Source organism: Notamacropus eugenii, chromosome 2 (assembly GCF_028372415.1).
Source record: "Notamacropus eugenii isolate mMacEug1 chromosome 2, mMacEug1.pri_v2, whole genome shotgun sequence".
NCBI lineage: Eukaryota > Metazoa > Chordata > Mammalia > Diprotodontia > Macropodidae > Notamacropus > Notamacropus eugenii.
In genome coordinates this window covers 359,877,982-359,886,205 of record NC_092873.1, presented here as the reverse complement: position 1 = coordinate 359,886,205, position 8,224 = coordinate 359,877,982, and positions in this window count along the sequence as shown.

Sequence of the window (8,224 nt, the reverse complement as noted above, 5' to 3'; positions counted from 1 at the left end):
CTGCCACCTGCTGAGTTGGCATTTCCTAGCTCTTCCAAGGTTCTGCTCCTCACTCCACCCCCACCAGGGCTTTCTGACTTAAGTGAGACTTTCTCTGGGGAGATTTCCACTCTTTCTATATTTGTACTCTGGCTTTGTCAAAGGGGAGGGAACCTTGAGGGGAGTTTTTCTATGACCCTTGACTTCTGGCTCACTTTTTGCAGTTATGGGGTAGAAGAAGCCATTTCCTGTCATTTCTCATTGGATTTCCTGATTGTTATTTGGTCTGATACAAATTTTTAGGCTTATCACCAGAATAGTCCTGTCAGAGCTGGACAGTCTATCTTCCACTCAAGCAGACACCCTAGGCAGAAGAGATCATTGGTTACTTGGGAGAAGGCAGTTTCTGTTTAATGATGAGGTTGAAAACCGCATTGCTGAGGGTTTAGAAGAGATCAAGGAGGGAATAAGTGGAGGTACCCATTACAGATCACTTTCTCAATGAGTTTAGCCATGAAAGGAAGGAGAGATATATGATTATATCTATCAAGAATGACAAGTTCTAGTAAAGTTTTCTGTTTGTTTGTTTTTAAGGATGGGGGAGGGACATGGTAATGTTTGTAGGTAGAAGGGAAGAGACCAATAGGTGGGAGAGATTGAAGATAAAAAATAGAGTATTGATTATATTTGTGGAATTTGCTAGAGAAGTGGGGAGGGGAGGATATCAAGGATATGGGACCAAGACAAAAGCCAACTCTACCTGAGTCCAGAGTGAAGGAAGAGATGGTAGAAGAAGATGTCTAAGTGATGTGAAAGGAATAGATGGCGGAGTTAAGAGAAATTCAACATGAACGGCTTCAAGTTTTTCAGTGAGGTATGAGTCGAGGTCCTCATCTGAGAGTGTGAGGGCAGAGGGTGCAGTGGTAGGCTGAGGAGAGATGAGATGGTTTAACAACCGCTGTGGAGAACAATCTGTTGCATCATTAGGGAGGAATAGAACGTTTGCCCAGCTGTAATATGGCATCTAGATGGTGCAGTGGGTAGAATGCCGGACCTGGAGTCAGAGAGACTGATCAAATCAGAGACTGAGTTCAAATCCAGCCTCGGTCACTTACTTGCTGTGTGACCCTGGGCAAGTCACTTGACCCTGCTTGTCTCAGTTTCCTCATCTGTCAAATGAACTGGAGAAAGAAATGGCAAACCACTCCAGTATCTTTGCCAAGAAAATCCCAAATAGGTTCACAAAGAGTCAGATATGACTGAACAGCAACTAGCTGTAATGAGGGCCTATTTAAGATTGTAGTGGACCCAGTTAGCTTCCTTTCATGATTTTTTTCCAACTCTATTCAGCAGCACATAATGGTAGGAATAATCAAGGGTTAGAACCTGGTAAATATATGGTTGGAGAGATGAAGGAGAGAAAATAGTGGAGTGTAGATGGGTTGAGATAGGGAAAGGAAGAGTGTGTAATCCAGTGCAGGGAGAATAACTTAGAAATAATTGAAGAAGTGAAGGTCATGGTGAGGACAAAGAACATGGCCAGAAGTGATAAGGCATAGAGAAAGATAACTGATAAACGATTATGATAAAGGAACTTCAGAGGGCATGGAAGTGGAAGACAACAATGCTGGTAAGATCAATAGGATGACCATCTTTGTGTGTAGTTAGGGTGGAGTGGAGGAATAGATCATGGGAACTGAATAAATTGAGGAATAGGGAAATTAGAGAGGAAGGAAGGTTGTTGGGTTTGTCTTTTGTTTTCAAAGAAGACCATACCATCAGAGAAATGATGACATGACTTGTACTTGACTTTGTTTTGAGTGAGGGGGAGCTGTGCAAGATCACCAGCTTCACTTTCTCCTCTGGATCCAGTGACCAGATATTCATCAGGATGACTGGAGATGGCTGCAGTGGGGGACTTTGACCTTTTCAGATATTCACGTAGAGGGAGATAACGCTCATTGAGTGAATAGACCTCTTTAAGAAGTAGTGAGGGAATGGCCCTTTTAATGAACAAAAGAAAAACAGCTAAATCAGGAAGGAAGGAAGGAAGGAAGGAAGGAAGGAAGGAAGGAAGGAAGGAAGGAAGGAAGGAAGGAAGGAAGGAAGGAAGGAAGGAAGAAGGAAGGAAGGAAAATGTTTGGGGAATTAATAGATAAACCTCTAAAATCTGGATTGGGTGGTAAATTTGGATGGTGAAAACCTCAAGAGAGGTGAGGTTGCTTAGTGAGGTGGTCAAGGATGGGTTTGAAAATGGCAGTGGGAAAAGGGGAGTATCCTGACTTTCCTACCATGACCAGTTAGTCTAGCAATGTAAGAAGTGTTAACCAAGGAAAATGGTGCTATCAGAAAGTAGTTATGTCTAAGTGGGAGAGAAGAAGAAGGAGAGGAAGAAGAAGAAGAAGAAGAAGAAGAACAAGAACAAGAACAAAAAGAAGAACAAGAAGAAGAAGAAGAAAAGGAAGAAGGAGGAGGAGGAGAAGAAGGAAAAGACGAAGAAGGAGGAGGAGGAGGAGGACAAGGAGAAGGAGGAGCAGGAAGGAAGGAGTTTGGGACCTATGGAGCAGACATTCCAGAGGGTACAGTGGAAGAGGAGGGTAGATCTGGGGTGGGATATTGAAGGGTCAGGATTGAAATGTCTAGGCCTGAGGGAAGGGCAAGACAAGGATGAAGAACAGAGTGTGAACATTGGCTGTTGAAGGTCCAGGCTCACTGAGACAGGGTGAATAGGAATAAGAATAAGCTAACCATTGAACCATAACTCCAGGCAGAGTAGCAATGTTCAAAAATAAATTAGTTGAGGCAAACCAGTTTGTTGGAGGCCCTACCTTGAAGTTGAGAGTGTCCTGAGGAGAGCAACCAGGACTGATGAAAAGGTTTGACTTCAGGACATATGAAGATGAGCCAAGCACATTTAGCTTGAAGTCAGTAAGATATAATGCGTAGAGTGATGGACTCTCAAAAGAAGGCCTGAGTTCAAATCCTACCTCAGACACTTACTAGCTGTGTGGTCTTGGGCAAGCTACTTAATCTCTAGATTTCAATTCCTAATCACTGAACAACTCACTAGCAAGGAGGACTTAACCCTTTCATCCCAGGAATTTTCCCTTTTCCCTTCCCAATTCTGCAACTCTAATCAAGTCAATCATGTCACTGCTCTAAGAACGGGTGGGGCAAGATACTCAGATAAGACCACTCTCCCCACTTTCCTAACCAAAATTAACCCGTCCAGGACACCACTCCCCCACAACTGATGTTGTCATTTGTTTTTGTCCAACTCTTCTTGATCCCATTTGGGGTTTTCTGGGCAAAGATACTGGAGTGGTTAGCCATTTCCTTCTCCAGTCCATTTTACAATTGAGGAAACTGAGGCAAACAGAAGTGACTTGCCCAGGGTCACACAGTAAGTGTCTGAGATCGGATTTGAACTCAGGAAGATGTCTTCTTGACTCCAGGCCTGGAGCTCTGTGCACTATGGTGCCACCTAGCTGTCATTGCACCACTGAGCTGCTATTTTTCAAATATGTTTAACTCTTATGATCCCATTTGGGGATTTTCTTGGCAAATCTGCAGTGATCTGCCATTTCCTTCTCCCATACTTTAGGAAGATCACTTTAATAGCTGTGTGGAGGATACACTAGACTGGGGAAAGAGTTGAGATAGCGACAATCAGCAGCTTATTGCAATAGATCAGGCATGAAGTGATAAGGGACCTGATGAGGTCATGCCCAGGGTCTCATTACTTACATTAGCTTGACACAGTGGAATTTATTATTCAGGATCTTGAGCTGTTTTTCTAATTAGGCATCCTTAATCTTTTTTGTGTTACAGGCGAGCTTATAAACAAACCCCTTTTTAGAATAATGCTTTTAAGTATGTTTAAATAAAATATCTATCACTACCAAAGGGCAGGTAGGTGGCATGGTGGATATGGAGTCAGACCTGGAGTCAGGAGGAACTGAGTTCAAATCCAGCCTCAAACAATTCCTAGCTGTGTATGACCCTAGGCAAGTCACATAACCTTGTTTGCCTCCGTTTCCTCATCTGTCAAATGAGCCAGAGAAGGAAATGACAAACCACTCTAGTGTCTGTTAAGAAAACCCCCCAAAAATGGGTTGTTAAAGAATTGGACACGGCTGAAATGACTAAATGAACAAAATGGTTACAAAAAAAACCAAATATACTGAAATACATTTATTGAATCCTTTTAAACAAGTTCACAGATGCCAGTTTAAAAACCACTGAGTTAAGGGCTCGATTCTGCTTTTTCCTTCAACTGAAATGAAGTTGTTTTTCTTAGTTCTTCAGGTTACTGTGATGGAAAAAAAAGTCTTTTCTACTTAGTTTCTCCAGGTTCTCCCCCATGACGTCCCAAATGAAGACTCAAGGAAATGTGTTTGAACTCTTCACTTTATTGTCCCAGGTAAATCCTCCCCACCCCACCCCACCCCCACTTCAATCTCACACTCTCCTGCTTTGGGGAACAATGAAGACACAAAGATAGAAACTAAACAGTCCTTTGCCTTTGAGGATCTTTCACTCTCCTGAGGCAGATGGGGCAACAAGCATCTATTAAATCAATAATCACTCAATTAATAAACATTTATCGAATGTCTACTAGGTATCAATCAGGCAGCTAAGTGGTGCTGTAGATAGAGCAGGCCTGCAGTCAGGAAGACCTGAGTTAAATCAGACACTAGTTGGGTGACCCTGGGCAAGTCACTTAACCCTCTTTGCCTCAGTTTCCTCATCTGGAAAATGAGTTGGAAGAGGAAGTGGCAAACCATTCCAATATCTTTGCCAAGAAAACCCCAAAATGGGGTCATGAAGAATTGGACACGAATGAATAACAAAAAGTATCAGGCACTGCCAAACACTGGACACACAAAAAAAACAGACCTTGTCCTCAAGGATCTTACAATCTATTGGGGGGAGACAATATACAAGCAAATATATACAAATCAAGCTATATATAACATGAATATGAAATAATTAACAGAGGGAAGTCACCAGAATTAAGAGGAATTGCAGAATGATTCCTGAGGAAGATGGGATTTTATTTGGGACTTAGAGGAAGCTGGGACTTTCTTTAAAGGAAGCAAGGGAAATCAGCAGTCACACTTGGAGAAGGAGTGTGTCCCAGGCATGGGGAACAACCAGAGAAAATTCTTGGAGCCAAGAGATGGAGTGTCTTGTTCATGGGACAAGAAGAAGACCAGAGTCACTAGATCAAAGCATATGTATTGGGAAATAAGGTGGGAACGTAGGAAAAGAGTAAGGTGGGAACACTGAAAAGGAAGGAGGAGGTTCGATTATGAAAGGCTTTGAATGTCAAGCAGAATATTTTGTATTTGCTCCTGGAAGAAATAGGAAGCCACCGGAGTTTATTGAGTAAGGAGGTTTAGGAAAATCACTTTAGTGGCTGAATGAAGAATGGATTGGAGCAGGGAGAGATACCACCAAGCTATTACAGTAATCAAGGTGTGAGGCAATGAGGGCCTGCACTAGATTAGTAACAGTGACAAAGGAAAGAAGGGGATGTTTTTGAGATATGTTCTTTGCAAAGCTGAAATCAGCAGGTCTTGACAACAGCTTGAATATGGGAGTGAGAGATAGCAAGGAATCCAGGATGACTGGATTGTGAGTCTGAGGGACTGAGAGGGTAGTGTTGTCCTCTACAGTAATAGGAGTTGGGGGTGGGAGAGGAGGAGAGAGTTTAAAGGGAAAGATAATGAGTTCTGTTTTAGATATACTGCATTTAAGACCATTCAGTTCAAGATATCTGAAAGACAGTTGGAGACTTCAGGATTGAAAGCAAGCAGAGCTCCAATTGGGGCAGAAAAGGTAGACTGGAGGTCAGCAGACCTTCAATTGGGGAAGAAAAGATAGATTTGAGAATCAACAACATAAAAATGGTAATTAAATCCATGGGAGCTGATGAGATCAAGTGAAATAATATAAAGGGAGTAGGACCTAGGACAGAACCCTGAGGGATACCTATGGTTAGAGGGCATGATGTGCAGGAGAATCCAGCCAAGGAAACAGAAGAGAAGCAATCAGGTAGGAGAAAGTGGTGAGAGAGTAAGGTCCCCAAAACCCAGAGAGAAGAGTACCAAGGAGGAGAGAGTGATCATCAATGACAAAGGCTGCAGGGAAATCAAGGAGAATGAGAATTGAGAAAAGGCCATTGAATATGGCAACTAAGAGATCATTAGTAACTTTGGAGAGAGCAATTTCAATGGAATGATAAGGTTGGCAGTCAGATTCTAAGAGGTTAAGAGGAGAATGAAAAGAGAGAAAGGAGAGGCACTTGTTGTAGGTGACCTGTTCATAGAGTTTAGCTACAAACAGCAGAAAAGATAGAGGACAATACTTAGCAGGGATGGAAGGGTCAAATGAGGATTTTTTCAGGACAGGGGAACAATGTTTGTTAGGAAATAGAGGAGGAGGAGGAAATGAACCAGTAGAGGAGAGACTTAAAATAAGTGAGAGCAGGGAAGAAAGAGGAGACAATCTGTGGGATGAGATGGGATGGAATGGGAACACTTAAACAAGTAGAGGGATTACCCTTGGTAAGGAGTAAGACTACTTCATCATGTGAAACCCTGAAGGAGGAGATAGTGACAGAAGGCATTTCAGTGATAAGAGATGAGGAAGAGGGGAGAATAAGGGGTTTGTGGCAAATAGTTTAAATTTTGTCTCTAAAATATTAATTTCTTAGCTGAGAGAGTTAGGCTGGAGGAAGCCATGAGAGGTTTGAGCAGGGAAGAGAAAGTTTGGAAGGGCGACTGTGGACAATGGGATAATGAGTTGATAGAGAGGTATAGTAGGATTATGTAGTAAGATTACCTATCAGCAGTGACGGTCCAGTTGAGGTTATCTAGTATTTGTCCTTCATTTTGAAGAGGATCAATGAGGGTGATGTCTTGAATAATTTGGATTAGATTAATTAAATTAAATTAAATAAATAAATTGGCTTTAACTGAGGCAGTTGCGCAAAGTCCTCAGCCTCACTCTCTCTTCCAGGGTCATCAAAGTCCAGTAACAGGACAAAAGCCAGAACAACTGGTGATGGTCCAGTGGATGACATTGGCATCTTCTCTGTCTGACCAAGTACTCCACAGCACCTGCTTCAGCCATCTTCATGGCTGCTGGAACAAATTGTTCTCATCCACTCATTTAACTGGGGGAAAGTCTACACATGCTTGAGGTAGACATCCCTCTTACTCACTGACAGGGGAGCAGGTCACTGTCTACCAAGACTGTGCATGCTACAGCTTTTGGAGACACAGGTGAGAGTTGTGTGCCAGACAGACACCAAAGGTAGATGAGTATCCCTGAAGAGGGCTCAGTAAGCCTTCATGGCAGAGGTGCTAGTCCTCTAGAACACCCCACACATTCCATTATTTGTGGAAAGTCAAGTGATTTTCTTCACCTTGCTTCAGCAGTATGTGTGAAGGCAGTGAATGGTGGGAGTGATTCGGAGCTGAGGCTTGGCTGGGCATAATCAGTATATTATATTATGGGATAATCATGGTATAATATGGTAATCAGTATAACATATTATGGGGGCTAGGAATTCAAGAGAGGAAGCCAGTGTAGGGTGGATTTGATTCACCAAGCAGCCATAATGGGAAGAAGAGGAGAATGTAGCTAATGCAGGGGAGACTGCCTGGCAGAAAATTGAGGAATCAAGGGATTTGAAGTCATGATGAGAATGAAGAATAAATAGCATTATATAAAGGAAGGCAGGGGGAAAGATATGGAGACAATAGGTTATGATCTGATAAGGGGACTTCAGAATCCTTGAACATGGAGGCAGGATATTTGTGGGTGATGGCAAGATGAACAGCATGGCCATCTTTGTGTGTGGCTGAGATGGAGTGGAGAATTAGTTCATGGGAGGTGCTTGGATGTTAGAGGGAGAATCAATATGTATGTTTAAATCTCCTAGTATGACGGCAGGAGTTTGGGGAGGAAAGAAAAATTGTAAGCTAGGTATTGAATTCTTTGAGGAAGAAAGGAAAGCGACATGAGGGGCGCTACCAAGATTTTGAATGGGTGGAAGATATGAAGAGTCTGAACCTCAAAGGTAGGGAGTTTACTGAGTGATGGAGGAAGGGGTGAGCCTGAAAGTAGTAAGTGCTTACTTTGAATCAGACACTGTGCTCAGCAACGGGACACACAAATATAAGAGGTTCCTTCAGAAAAACCTGAGAGTCTGGTCTCTGCTGGAAAAAGAATG